Below are 13,013 nucleotides of genomic sequence, written 5' to 3' on the forward strand. Positions count from 1 at the left end.
CGGCCCAAGAGAACATGGCAAGCATCCATGGGAAGCACATTGCACACAACCTCATCCTCATATCGGCCAATGGAGAGTGGAACTGTGACTTGCTCCTTCACATACTGTTCTCCAGCCTCATTGAGCCACTCTAACCTGAAAGGACGAGAAAGAGGTCGAGTAACAAGCCCAAGTTTCTTTACAAGAGTGTCACTGGCCACATTAGTGCAACTGCCTCCATCAATAATCAAAGAACAAACTTTATCAGAAATGAGACATCTAGAGTGAAAGAGATTCTCCCTTTGTTCTTTTTCATTGGATTTGGGTTGGACACTCAAGGTACGCCTAGTAACCAGTAGTGAACCTTGGCTTGGCTCATCAAGAACATCCTCATCATAGATCGGACCAGAGCTCTCCACAAAGGTCGAGCAAAACTCATCGATCACGCCATCGGCCTCCTCATCAAAGATGGGATCAAAGGTGTCGTCCAAAGTCTTTCTAGTAACAAGAAGGGGGCCATGAACTGGGAAGTCAAGTGCTTCTTCCTCATCATCAGTATCATAAACTGGTCCGAGATCCTCCTTGTCTTCTTCAGATTCGACTTCTCCATTCTCCAAGAGCACCATCACCTTTTGGTTTGGACATCGGTTGGCATAGTGGCCAAGACCTTGACACTTGAAGCACCTGATGTCTCTTGCACGGCTAGGATTCTCAACTGCTTTTCCTTTGTCAAAACGAGCAGGGACATCAGTCTTAAAAGCATTATTTGTTGTGGAAGAAGACTTACCCTTGTCTTGATAGTTTGGCTTGGAAGCAAAGGTTGGTTTTGAAGCAAAGGTCGGTTTGGAGAGACCTTTTCTCTTGAGTTGTTGTTCAATCAGCACGGCCTTGTGTAGCATCTGTTCCATGCTGTCATAGTCTTCCAGCTCCATGCGGTCTTGTATGTCTCGGTTGAGCCCGGTGAGAAATCTAGCCATGGTGGCGTCTAAGGGCTCATCTACATCAGCCTTGATCATCAAGGTCTCCATTTCCTGGTGGTAGTCCTCAACTGACTTAGAACCTTGAAGCAAACGCCTGAGTTTATGGTGTAGATCTCTGTGGTAATGGTCGGGAACAAAGCGTCTCCGCATCAGCATGGAAAGCTCATCCCATGTAACAACTGGCGCCACACCTGCTCTTCTCCTGCTAGTCACAACTCGATCATACCAGTTAATAGCATAGCCAGTAAACTCAGCAGCAGCAAGTCTAACCTTTTTAATATCAGAAAAGTTTTGACAATCAAAAACAAGTTCAATCTTTCTTTCCCATTCAAGAAAGGCATCCGGATCATTCTTGCCATCAAAACTTGGAATTTTCAATTTCAAACCACCCAATCCATTATCAGTTCTTTCATTTCTACCAAATGGATTGACATCACCTTGGTTTTGTTGTCTAGGAGCTCTCCTTGGTCGGTTGATGGACTGATCATCATCATAGGACTCATCTCGGATCTCAAGGTCGGACCGGCTGTGTCTCCTTGGGCGGTCACGCCTGGTTCTGGTTTGGGACTGAGCTGGTCGGCCCTGAAGTTCATCCAGCCTAAGATGGATCGCCTCCAAACCTGTATTCAACAAGTTAGACATAGAATCATTGAGAGCACGCATCTGCAAGTTAGATAATCCAGCAAAAGAATTTCCGGGTCTGTTTCTTTCTTCTTCACTGCCCATGGTTTCCTGAAAACTTAAACAAGGCAAAGTTAGAGTAAAAGCCTCACACTCTCAGGTGTTTATCTCACCCACACACGTGTTTCACTCGAGTTTTTGGTAATCACACAAGAGAGTTCCTCCCAAAGTTCTAAGAGAGCAAACAAGATCACCCAATGAGATAATCCAAGTGAACACAAATGAGCAAGAGAGAGAGATAAGAGATTTCAAAGGGGAACCCGCCTTAACCACCTCAAAGGCCGGATTTCTCTTCGGCCAGCAGGCTTTCTCTTCCACCACCTCACCACAATCAAACAAACTTTGAATCTTTTTTTTTTTTTTTTTTTTTTTTTTTTTATATATCTTTTCTTTTCTTTTTTTTTTTTTTTTTTTTTATAGCATAAACTTAGATCTTATTTTTTTTTTTTTTTTATATGGGGGTAATGAGGGGCCCGGGTTCAAGATAGATAGATAAGAAGTGTTTAGAAGAAATGGAGAGATGAGAAGATGGATAGAAAATGAGTTACCGGAAGAGTGGCTCTGATACCACTTGATAGAACCTAAGTAAGGATCACTCTGCCGGTACGGATGATATGAACTCAGATCCGAGTGGATTGAGAACTAGTGGATCGAAGGGTGACACTAAGGGTTGCGGGAGGTTGAACGACTGTCCAGGTTCGTGATGCGTCCAGGTTCATCCTGTGATGATCAGGTCGTCCGCGGTAAGGAGCAGGACGGACGCAAGGCTGCCCGCATGGTTGATCATCGATGATCCATGAACGGATGAAGAGATAGCTCGACCCAAATCTTCAGAGAGCCTAAGTAACATCCCTTTGGAGAAGTTGGATGCATCGATCATCATAAAATCATCAAAGTGGTCGGACAAGTCGAGATCAGCCTGATCCGGGTGTGCGGTACGTCCCAAACGGGCCAGAAAAGATAGGCTAAGTCCGGGATCAGATTCATCTCGATGATCATGGGTTCTGACTTGACTGTTGGCTCTAGAATGACGAATGGGTCGGGGAAGAACGCCTGTGGGTCGGCTGATTCGGTCATCAGGTCGTGAATCCATCCTTAGGTCGCGTTCGGGTGCAATCGGGTCGATCCGGTACACGGCTCTGTCCGTTGATCTGGTACGGTTGAACGGCTGAACCTCAGTTGGACTGATCTGATCGTCCTGAGTCTGCTCCACGTCCTGGTCCAGGTCCTGGGTTCCATCACTTAGCTGCAGAGTTCTGATGGGATCCGGTGCATTAGTGCTGGTATGATCGCACCCATTAGTACATGACTCGCAATTTCATATATCGTTTTAATCGAGAATACGAGTAGATTTGCATGGGGTCCACTTGAGTTTTTTCTTTTTTTTTTGTAATTTTGCCATGCATCAAAATGTATCGATACTGATGTAGCAAACTGCAAAAAACATCCGCAAAGTGCGAATCGCATCTCAATCACGACCCATAACATTCGAAAGTCTGTTTGAGGCTCTAAACGGCAGAATTTGGGCTCGAAAAATCGCCAGCCCTATTCACTAGCCTAGATGGTTTTGGGGGCTTTCCGAAATAGTTCCACACGGTTCAAAAGTTATGGGGTTTCAAGATTTGACCCGTTTCAAATTGAAGAAAAAAAAATAAAAAAAGGGTGCAACACGAGGACTTCCCGGAGGTCACCCATCCTAGTACTACTTTCGCTCACGCACGCTTAACTGCAGAGTTATGATGGGATCCGGTGTATTAGTGCTGGTATGATCGCACCGTTAGTACAATGACTCGCAATTCCATATATCCTTTTAATCCGAGAATACGAGTAGATTTGCGTGGTGCCCACCTGAGTTTTTTTTTGTAATTTTGCCATGCATCAAAATGTATGGATATTGATGTACGAAACTGCAAAAAAACACCCGGAAACAGCGAATCGCATCTCAATCACGGCCCGTAACATTCGACAGCCTGTTTGAGGCTCTAAACGGCAGAATTTGGGCTCGAAAAATCGCCAGCCCTATTTGCTGGCCTAGATGGTTTTGGGGGCTTTCCGAAATGGTGCTGTGGGCGTCGTAGTTCCACACGGTTCAAAAGTTATGGGGTTTTCAAGATTTGACCCGTTTCAAATTGAAGGAAAAAAATAAAAAAGGGGTGCAACACGAGGACTTCCCGGGAGGTCACCCATCCTAGTACTACTCTCGCCCGAAGCACGCTTCACTGCAGAGTTCTGATGGGATCCGGTGCATTAGTGCTGGTATGATCGCACCCGTTAGTACATGACTCGCAATTCCATATATCCTTTTAATCCGAGAATACGAGTATATTTGCGTGGGGTCCACCTAAGTTTTTTTTTTGTAATTTTGCCATGCATCAAAATGTATGGATAATTATGTAGGAAACTGCAAAAAACACCCCGAAACAGCGAATCGCATCTCAATCACGGCCCGTAACATTCGACAGCCTGTTTGAGGCTCTAAACGGCAGAATTTGGGCTCGAAAAATCGCCAGCCCTATTCGTTGGCCTAGATGGTTTTGGGGGCTTTCCGAAATGGTGCTGTGGGCGTCGTAGTTCCACACGGTTCAAAAGTTATGGGGTTTTCAAGATTTGACCCGTTTCAAATTGAAGAAAAAAAAATAAAAAAGGGGTGCAACACGAGGACTTCCCGGGAGGTCACCCATCCTAGTACTACTCTCGCCCAAGCACGCTTACTGCAGAGTTCTGATGGGATCCGGTGCATTAGTGCTGGTATGATCGCACCCGTTAGTACATGACTCGCAATTTCATATATCCTTTTAATCCGAGAATACGAGTAGATTTGCGTGGGGCCCACCTGAGTTTTTTTTTTGTAATTTTGCCATGCATCAAAATGTATGGATATTGATGTACGAAACTGCAAAAAAACACCCGAAACAGCGAATCGCATCTCAATCACGGCCCGTAACATTCGACAGCCTGTTTGAGGCTCTAAACGGCAGAATTTGGGCTCGAAAAATCGCCAGCCCTATTCGCTGGCCTAGATGGTTTTGGGGGCTTTCCGAAATGGTGTTGTGGGCGTCGTAGTTCCACACGGTTCAAAAGTTATGGGGTTTTCAAGATTTGACCCGTTTCAAATGAAGGAAAAAAATAAAAAAGGGGTGCAACACGAGGACTTCCCGGAAGGTCACCCATCCTAGTACTACTCTCGCCCGAAGCACGCTTCACTGCGGAGTTCTGATGGGATCCGGTGCATTAGTGCTGGTATGATCGCACCCGTTAGTACATGACTCGCAATTCCATATATCCTTTTAATCCGAGAATACGAGTATATTTGCGTGGGGCCCACCTAAGTTTTTTTTTTTGTAATTTTGCCATGCATCAAAATGTATGGATAATTATGTAGGAAACTGCAAAAAAAAACACCCCGAAACAGCGAATCGCATCTCAATCACGGCCCGTAACATTCGACAGCCTGTTTGAGGCTCTAAACGGCAGAATTTGGGCTCGAAAAATCTCCAGCCCTATTCGTTGGCCTAGATGGTTTTGGGGCCTTTCCGAAATGGTGCTGTGGGCGTCGTAGTTCCACACGGTTCAAAAGTTATGGGGTTTTCAAGATTTGACCCGTTTCAAATTGAAGAAAAAAAAAAATAAAAAAGGGGTGCAACACGAGGACTTCCCGGGAGGTCACCCATCCTAGTACTACTCTCGCCCAAGCACGCTTACTGCAGAGTTCTGATGGGATCCGGTGCATTAGTGCTGGTATGATCGCACCCATTAGTACATGACTCGCAATTCATATATCGTTTTAATCCGAGAATACGAGTAGATTTGCATGGGGTCCACCTGAGTTTTTTTTTTTTTTGTAATTTTGCCATGCATCAAAATGTATGGATATTGATGTAGGCAAACTGCAAAAAACACCCCGCAAACAGCGAATCGCATCTCAATCACGGCCCATAACATTCGACAGCCTGTTTGAGGCTCTAAACGGCAGAATTTGGGCTCGAAAATCGCCAGCCCTATTCACTGGCCTAGATGGTTTTGGGGGGCTTTCCGAAATAGTTCCACACGGTTCAAAAGTTATGGGGTTTTCAAGATTTGACCCGTTTCAAATTGAAGAAAAAAAATAAAAAAGGGTGCAACACGAGGACTTCCCGGGAGGTCACCCATCCTAGTACTACTCTCGCCCAAGCACGCTTAACTGCGGAGTTCTGATGGGATCCGGTGCATTAGTGCTGGTATGATCGCACCCGTTAGTACATGACTCGCATTCCATATATCCTTTTAATCCGAGAATACGAGTAGATTTGCGTGGGGCCCACCTAAGTTTTTTTTTTTGTAATTTTGCCATGCATCAAAATGTATGGATATTATGTAGGAAACTGCAAAAAAACACCCGGAAACAGCGAATCGCATCTCAATCACGGCCCGTAACATTCGACAGCCTGTTTGAGGCTCTAAACGGCAGAATTTGGGCTCGAAAAATCCAGCCCTATTCGCTGGCCTAGATGGTTTTGGGGCTTTCCGAAATGGTGCTGTGAGCGTCGTAGTTCCACACGGTTCAAAAGTTATGGGGTTTTCAAGATTTGACCCGTTTCAAATTGAAGGAAAAAAAATAAAAAAGGGGTGCAACACGAGGACTTCCCGGGAGGTCACCCATCCTAGTACTACTCTCGCCCGAAGCACGCTTCACTGCGGAGTTCTGATGGGATCCGGTGCATTAGTGCTGGTATGATAGCACCCGTTAGTACATGACTCGCAATTCCATATATCCTTTTAATCCGAGAATACGAGTAGATTTGCGTGGGCCCACCTAAGTTTTTTTTTTGTAATTTTGCCATGCATCAAAATGTATGGATAATTATGTAGGAAACTGCAAAAAAAACACCCGGAAACAGCGAATCGCATCTCAATCACGGCCCGTAACATTCGACAGCCTGTTTGAGGCTCTAAACGGCAGAATTTGGGCTCGAAAAAATCGCCAGCCCTATTCGCTGGCCTAGATGGTTTTGGGGCTTTCCGAAATGGTGCTGTGGGCGTCGTAGTTCCACACGGTTCAAAAGTTATGGGGTTTTCAAGATTTGACCCGTTTCAAATTGAAGAAAAAAAATAAAAAGGGGTGCAACACGAGGACTTCCCGGGAGGTCACCCATCCTAGTACTACTCTCGCCCAAGCACGCTTACTGCGGAGTTCTGATGGGATCCGGTGCATTAGTGCTGGTATGATCGCACCCATTAGTACATGACTCGCAATTTCATATATCGTTTAATCCGAGAATACGAGTAGATTTGCATGGGGTCCACCTAGTTTTTTTTTTTTTGTAATTTTGCCATGCATCAAAATGTATGGATATTGATGTAGGAAACTGCAAAAAAACATCCGGAAACAGCGAATCGCATCTCAATCACGGCCCATAACATTCGACAGCCTGTTTGAGGCTCTAAACGGCAGAATTTGGGCTCGAAAAATCGCCAGCCCTATTCACTGGCCTAGATGGTTTTGGGGGCTTTCCGAAAATAGTTCCACACGGTTCAAAAGTTATGGGGTTTTCAAGATTTGACCCGTTTCAAATTGAAGAAAAAAAAAATAAAAAGGGTGCAACACGAGGACTTCCCGGGAGGTCACCCATCCTAGTACTACTTTCGCTCAAGCACGCTTCACTGCGGAGTTCTGATGGGATCCGGTGCATTAGTGCTGGTATGATCGCACCCGTTAGTACATGACTCGCAATTCCATATATCCTTTTAATCCGAGAATACGAGTAGATTTGCGTGGGCCCACCTGAGTTTTTTTTTTTTGTAATTTTGCCATGCATCAAAATGTATGGATAATTGATGTAGGAAACTGCAAAAAACACCCGGAAACAGCGAATCGCATCTCAATCACGGCCCGTAACATTCGACAGCCTGTTTGAGGCTCTAAACGGCAGAATTTGGGCTCGAAAAATCGCAGCCCTATTCGCTGGCCTAGATGGTTTTGGGGGCTTTCCGAAATGGTGCTGTGGGCGTCGTAGTTCCACACGGTTCAAAAGTTATGGGGTTTTCAAGATTTGACCCGTTTCAAATTGAAGAAAAAAAATAAAAAAGGGGTGCAACACGAGGACTTCCCGGGAGGTCACCCATCCTAGTACTACTCTCTCCGAAGCACGCTTCACTGCGGAGTTCTGATGGGATCCGGTGCATTAGTGCTGGTATGATAGCACCCGTTAGTACATGACTCGCAATTCCATATATCCTTTTAATCCGAGAATACGAGTAGATTTGCGTGGGGCCCACCTAAGTTTTTTTTTTTGTAATTTTGCCATGCATCAAAATGTATGGATAATTATGTAGGAAACTGCAAAAAAAACACCCGAAACAGCGAATCGCATCTCAATCACGGCCCGTAACATTCGACAGCCTGTTTGAGGCTCTAAACGGCAGAATTTGGGCTCGAAAAATCTCCAGCCCTATTCGCTGGCCTAGATGGTTTTGGGGGCTTTCCGAAATGGTGCTGTGGGCGTCGTAGTTCCACACGGTTCAAAAGTTATGGGGTTTTCAAGATTTGACCCGTTTCAAATTGAAGAAAAAAAAATAAAAAAGGGGTGCAACACGAGGACTTCCCGGGAGGTCACCCATCCTAGTACTACTCTCGCCCAAGCACGCTTAGCTGCGGAGTTCTGATGGGATCCGGTGCATTAGTGCTGGTATGATCGCACCCATTAGTACATGACTCGCAATTTCATATATCGTTTTAATCCGAGAATACGAGTAGATTTGCATGGGGTCCACCTGAGTTTTTTTTTTTTTGTAATTTTGCCATGCATCAAAATGTATGGATATTGATGTAGGAAACTGCAAAAAACATCCGGCAAACAGCGAATCGCATCTCAATCACGGCCCATAACATTCGACAGCCTGTTTGAGGCTCTAAACGGCAGAATTTGGGCTCGAAAAATCGCCAGCCCTATTCACTGGCCTAGATGGTTTTGGGGGCTTTCCGAAATAGTTTCCACACGGTTCAAAAGTTATGGGGTTTTCAAGATTTGACCCGTTTCAAATTGAAGAAAAAAAAATAAAAAGGGTGCAACACGAGGACTTCCCGGGAGGTCACCCATCCTAGTACTACTCTCGCCCAAGCACGCTTAACTGCGGAGTTCTGATGGGATCCGGTGCATTAGTGCTGGTATGATCGCACCCGTTAGTACATGACTCGCAATTCCATATATCCTTTTAATCCGAGAATACGAGTAGATTTGCGTGGGGCCCACCTAAGTTTTTTTTTTGTAATTTTGCCATGCATCAAAATGTATGGATATTGATGTAGGAAACTGCAAAAACACCCGGAAACAGCGAATCGCATCTCAATCACGGCCCGTAACATTCGACAGCCTGTTTGAGGCTCTAAACGGCAGAATTTGGGCTCGAAAAATCGCCAGCCCTATTCGCTGGCCTAGATGGTTTTGGGGGCTTTCCGAAATGGTGCTGTGGGCGTCGTAGTTCCACACGGTTCAAAAGTTATGGGGTTTTCAAGATTTGACCCGTTTCAAATTGAAGGAAAAAAAATAAAAAAGGGGTGCAACACGAGGACTTCCCGGGAGGTCACCCATCCTAGTACTACTCTCTCCCGAAGCACGCTTCACTGCGGAGTTCTGATGGGATCCGGTGCATTAGTGCTGGTATGATAGCACCCGTTAGTACATGACTCGCAATTCCATATATCCTTTTAATCCGAGAATACGAGTAGATTTGCGTGGGGCCCACCTAAGTTTTTTTTTTTGTAATTTTGCCATGCATCAAAATGTATGGATAATTATGTAGGAAACTGCAAAAAACACCCGGAAACAGCGAATCGCATCTCAATCACGGCCCGTAACATTCGACAGCCTGTTTGAGGCTCTAAACGGCAGAATTTGGGCTCGAAAAATCTCCAGCCCTATTCGCTGGCCTAGATGGTTTTGGGGGCTTTCCGAAATGGTGCTGTGGGCGTCGTAGTTCCACACGGTTCAAAAGTTATGGGTTTTCAAGATTTGACCCGTTTCAAATTGAAGAAAAAAAATAAAAAAGGGGTGCAACACGAGGACTTCCCGGGAGGTCACCCATCCTAGTACTACTCTCGCCCAAGCACGCTTACTGCGGAGTTCTGATGGGATCCGGTGCATTAGTGCTGGTATGATCGCACCCGTTAGTACATGACTCGCAATTCCATATATCTTTTAATCCGAGAATACGAGTAGATTTGCATGGGGTCCACCTAGTTTTTTTTTTTGTAAATTTTGCCATGCATCAAAATGTATGGATATTGATGTAGGAAACTGCAAAAAACATCCGGAAACAGCGAATCGCATCTCAATCACGGCCCATAACATTCGACAGCCTGTTTGAGGCTCTAAACGGCAGAATTTGGGCTCGAAAAATCGCCAGCCCTATTCACTGGCCTAGATGGTTTGGGGGCTTTCCGAAAATTAGTTCCACACGGTTCAAAAGTTATGGGGTTTTCAAGATTTGACCCGTTTCAAATTGAAGAAAAAAAAATAAAAAGGGGTGCAACACGAGGACTTCCCGGAGGTCACCCATCCTAGTACTACTCTCGCCCGAAGCACGCTTAACTGCGGAGTTCTGATGGGATCCGGTGCATTAGTGCTGGTATGATCGCACCCGTTAGTACATGACTCGCAATTCCATATATCCTTTTAATCCGAGAATACGAGTAGATTTGCGTGGGGCCCACCTGAGTTTTTTTTTTTTGTAATTTTGCCATGCATCAAAATGTATGGATATTGATGTAGGAAACTGCAAAAAACACCCGGAAACAGCGAATCGCATCTCAATCACGGCCCGTAACATTCGACAGCCTGTTTGAGGCTCTAAACGGCAGAATTTGGGCTCGAAAAATCGTCAGCCCTATTCGCTGGCCTAGATGGTTTTGGGGCTTTCCGAAATGGTGCTGTGGGCGTCGTAGTTCCACACGGTTCAAAAGTTATGGGTTTTCAAGATTTGACCCGTTTCAAATTGAAGAAAAAAAATAAAAAAGGGTGCAACACGAGGACTTCCCGGGAGGTCACCCATCCTAGTACTACTCTCGCCCGAAGCACGCTTCACTGCGGAGTTCTGATGGGATCCGGTGCATTAGTGCTGGTATGATAGCACCCGTTAGTACATGACTCGCAATTCCATATATCCTTTTAATCCGAGAATACGAGTAGATTTGCGTGGGGCCCACCTAAGTTTTTTTTTTTGTAATTTTGCCATGCATCAAAATGTATGGATATTTATGTAGGAAACTGCAAAAAAAACACCCGAAACAGCGAATCGCATCTCAATCACGGCCCGTAACATTCGACAGCCTGTTTGAGGCTCTAAACGGCAGAATTTGGGCTCGAAAAATCGTCCAGCCCTATTCGCTGGCCTAGATGGTTTTTGGGGGCTTTCCGAAATGGTGCTGTGGGCGTCGTAGTTCCACACGGTTCAAAAGTTATGGGGTTTTCAAGATTTGACCCGTTTCAAATTGAAGAAAAAAAAAATAAAAGGGGTGCAACACGAGGACTTCCCGGGAGGTCACCCATCCCACCTAGTACTACTCTCGCCCAAGCACGCTTTACTGCGGAGTTCTGATGGGATCCGGTGCATTAGTGCTGGTATGATCGCACCCATTAGTAATGACTCGCAATTCCATATATCGTTTTAATCCGAGAATACGAGTAGATTTGCATGGGGTCCACCTGAGTTTTTTTTTTTTTGTAATTTTGCCATGCATCAAAATGTATGGATATTGATGTAGGAAACTGCAAAAAAACATCCGGAAACAGCGAATCGCATCTCTCAATCACGGCCCATAACATTCGACAGCCTGTTTGAGGCTCTAAACGGCAGAATTTGGGCTCGAAAAATCGCCAGCCCTATTCACTGGCCTAGATGGTTTTGGGGGGGCTTCCGAAATAGTTCCACACGGTTCAAAAGTTATGGGGTTTTCAAGATTTGACCCGTTTCAAATTGAAGAAAAAAAATAAAAAAGGGGTGCAACACGAGGACTTCCCGGGAGGTCACCCATCCTAGTACTACTTTCGCCCGGCACGCTTAACTGCGGAGTTCTGATGGGATCCGGTGCATTAGTGTGCTGGTATGATCGCACCCGTTAGTACATGACTCGCAATTCCATATATCCTTTTAATCCGAGAATACGAGTAGATTTGCGTGGGGCCACCTAAGTTTTTTTTTTTTGTAATTTTGCCATGCATCAAAATGTATGGATATTGATGTAGGAAACTGCAAAAAAATCCGGAAACAGCGAATCGCATCTCAATCACGGCCCGTAACATTCGACAGCCTGTTTGAGGCTCTAAACGGCAGAATTTGGGCTCGAAAAAATCGCCAGCCCTATTCGCTGGCCTAGATGGTTTTGGGGGCTTTCCGAAATGGTGCTGTTTGGGCGCGTATTTCCACACGGTTCAAAAGTTATGGGGTTTTCAAGATTTGACCCGTTTCAAATTGAAGAAAAAAAATAAAAAAGGGGTGCAACACGAGGACTTCCCGGGAGGTCACCCATCCTAGTACTACTCTCGCCCGAAGCACGCTTCACTGCGGAGTTCTGATGGGATCCGGTGCATTAGTGCTGGTATGATCGCACCCGTTAGTACATGACTCGCAATTCCATATATCCTTTTAATCCGAGAATACGAGTAGATTTGCGTGGGGCCCACCTAAGTTTTTTTTTTTGTAATTTTGCCATGCATCAAAATGTATGGATAATTATGTAGGAAACTGCAAAAAAAACACCCGGAAACAGCGAATCGCATCTCAATCACGGCCCGTAACATTCGACAGCCTGTTTGAGGCTCTAAACGGCAGAATTTGGGCTCGAAAAATCGTCCAGCCCTATTCGCTGGCCTAGATGGTTTTTGGGGGCTTTCCGAAATGGTGCTGTGGGCGTCGTAGTTCCACACGGTTCAAAAGTTATGGGGTTTTCAAGATTTGACCCGTTTCAAATGAAGAAAAAAAAAATAAAAAAGGGGTGCAACACGAGGACTTCCCGGGAGGTCACCCATCCTAGTACTACTCTCGCCCGAAGCACGCTTCACTGCGGAGTTCTGATTGGGATCCGGTGCATTAGTGCTGGTTGATGCACCCGTTAGTACATGACTCGCAATTCCATATATCCTTTTAATCCGAGAATACGAGTAGATTTGCGTGGGGCCCACCTAAGTTTTTTTTTTTTTTGTAATTTTGCCATGCATCAAAATGTATGGATAATTATGTAGGAAACTGCAAAAAAACATCCGGAAACAGCGAATCGCATCTCAATCACGGCCCGTAACATTCGACAGCCTGTTTGAGGCTCTAAAACGGCAGAATTTGGGCTCGAAAAATCGCCAGCCCTATTCGCTGGCCTAGATGGTTTTGGGGGCTTTCCGAAAT

At 45.3% G+C, this 13,013-nt stretch overlaps 19 non-coding genes and 1 pseudogene across 19 annotated transcripts; all 20 read right to left on the reverse strand.

Annotated features, from left to right (window-relative positions):
* Positions 1–3,299: 3,299 nt before the first annotated feature.
* Positions 3,300–3,417, reverse strand: LOC130512266 (5S ribosomal RNA; annotated as a pseudogene).
* Positions 3,418–3,790: 373 nt separating this feature from the next.
* LOC130512078 (5S ribosomal RNA) lies at positions 3,791–3,910 on the reverse strand. The gene has a single exon (XR_008945639.1). It is a non-coding gene; the product is annotated as a 5S ribosomal RNA (ribosomal RNA).
* A 374-nt stretch (positions 3,911–4,284) lies between these two features.
* On the reverse strand, positions 4,285–4,402 carry LOC130512089 (5S ribosomal RNA). The gene has a single exon (XR_008945650.1). It is a non-coding gene; the product is annotated as a 5S ribosomal RNA (ribosomal RNA).
* Positions 4,403–4,774: 372 nt separating this feature from the next.
* Positions 4,775–4,894, reverse strand: LOC130512067 (5S ribosomal RNA). Its single transcript, XR_008945628.1, has one exon. It is a non-coding gene; the product is annotated as a 5S ribosomal RNA (ribosomal RNA).
* Positions 4,895–5,274: 380 nt separating this feature from the next.
* LOC130512100 (5S ribosomal RNA) lies at positions 5,275–5,392 on the reverse strand. The gene has a single exon (XR_008945661.1). It is a non-coding gene; the product is annotated as a 5S ribosomal RNA (ribosomal RNA).
* Positions 5,393–5,752: 360 nt separating this feature from the next.
* Positions 5,753–5,871, reverse strand: LOC130512029 (5S ribosomal RNA). Its single transcript, XR_008945593.1, has one exon. It is a non-coding gene; the product is annotated as a 5S ribosomal RNA (ribosomal RNA).
* A 371-nt stretch (positions 5,872–6,242) lies between these two features.
* On the reverse strand, positions 6,243–6,362 carry LOC130512122 (5S ribosomal RNA). The gene has a single exon (XR_008945683.1). It is a non-coding gene; the product is annotated as a 5S ribosomal RNA (ribosomal RNA).
* A 373-nt stretch (positions 6,363–6,735) lies between these two features.
* On the reverse strand, positions 6,736–6,853 carry LOC130512046 (5S ribosomal RNA). The gene has a single exon (XR_008945610.1). It is a non-coding gene; the product is annotated as a 5S ribosomal RNA (ribosomal RNA).
* A 359-nt stretch (positions 6,854–7,212) lies between these two features.
* Positions 7,213–7,331, reverse strand: LOC130512111 (5S ribosomal RNA). Its single transcript, XR_008945672.1, has one exon. It is a non-coding gene; the product is annotated as a 5S ribosomal RNA (ribosomal RNA).
* Positions 7,332–7,705: 374 nt separating this feature from the next.
* LOC130512212 (5S ribosomal RNA) lies at positions 7,706–7,824 on the reverse strand. The gene has a single exon (XR_008945769.1). It is a non-coding gene; the product is annotated as a 5S ribosomal RNA (ribosomal RNA).
* A 376-nt stretch (positions 7,825–8,200) lies between these two features.
* On the reverse strand, positions 8,201–8,319 carry LOC130512248 (5S ribosomal RNA). Its single transcript, XR_008945804.1, has one exon. It is a non-coding gene; the product is annotated as a 5S ribosomal RNA (ribosomal RNA).
* A 360-nt stretch (positions 8,320–8,679) lies between these two features.
* On the reverse strand, positions 8,680–8,798 carry LOC130512139 (5S ribosomal RNA). Its single transcript, XR_008945700.1, has one exon. It is a non-coding gene; the product is annotated as a 5S ribosomal RNA (ribosomal RNA).
* Positions 8,799–9,171: 373 nt separating this feature from the next.
* LOC130512201 (5S ribosomal RNA) lies at positions 9,172–9,291 on the reverse strand. Its single transcript, XR_008945757.1, has one exon. It is a non-coding gene; the product is annotated as a 5S ribosomal RNA (ribosomal RNA).
* Positions 9,292–9,664: 373 nt separating this feature from the next.
* Positions 9,665–9,782, reverse strand: LOC130512056 (5S ribosomal RNA). Its single transcript, XR_008945619.1, has one exon. It is a non-coding gene; the product is annotated as a 5S ribosomal RNA (ribosomal RNA).
* Positions 9,783–10,139: 357 nt separating this feature from the next.
* Positions 10,140–10,258, reverse strand: LOC130512133 (5S ribosomal RNA). The gene has a single exon (XR_008945694.1). It is a non-coding gene; the product is annotated as a 5S ribosomal RNA (ribosomal RNA).
* A 372-nt stretch (positions 10,259–10,630) lies between these two features.
* Positions 10,631–10,750, reverse strand: LOC130512145 (5S ribosomal RNA). Its single transcript, XR_008945706.1, has one exon. It is a non-coding gene; the product is annotated as a 5S ribosomal RNA (ribosomal RNA).
* A 377-nt stretch (positions 10,751–11,127) lies between these two features.
* On the reverse strand, positions 11,128–11,250 carry LOC130512167 (5S ribosomal RNA). The gene has a single exon (XR_008945727.1). It is a non-coding gene; the product is annotated as a 5S ribosomal RNA (ribosomal RNA).
* A 362-nt stretch (positions 11,251–11,612) lies between these two features.
* LOC130512254 (5S ribosomal RNA) lies at positions 11,613–11,732 on the reverse strand. Its single transcript, XR_008945810.1, has one exon. It is a non-coding gene; the product is annotated as a 5S ribosomal RNA (ribosomal RNA).
* A 375-nt stretch (positions 11,733–12,107) lies between these two features.
* On the reverse strand, positions 12,108–12,227 carry LOC130512035 (5S ribosomal RNA). Its single transcript, XR_008945599.1, has one exon. It is a non-coding gene; the product is annotated as a 5S ribosomal RNA (ribosomal RNA).
* Positions 12,228–12,606: 379 nt separating this feature from the next.
* Positions 12,607–12,725, reverse strand: LOC130512259 (5S ribosomal RNA). The gene has a single exon (XR_008945815.1). It is a non-coding gene; the product is annotated as a 5S ribosomal RNA (ribosomal RNA).
* Between the last annotated feature and the right edge of the window lie 288 nt (positions 12,726–13,013).

The sequence above is a fragment of the Raphanus sativus genome, chromosome 4 (genome assembly GCF_000801105.2).
Source record: "Raphanus sativus cultivar WK10039 chromosome 4, ASM80110v3, whole genome shotgun sequence".
NCBI lineage: Eukaryota > Viridiplantae > Streptophyta > Magnoliopsida > Brassicales > Brassicaceae > Raphanus > Raphanus sativus.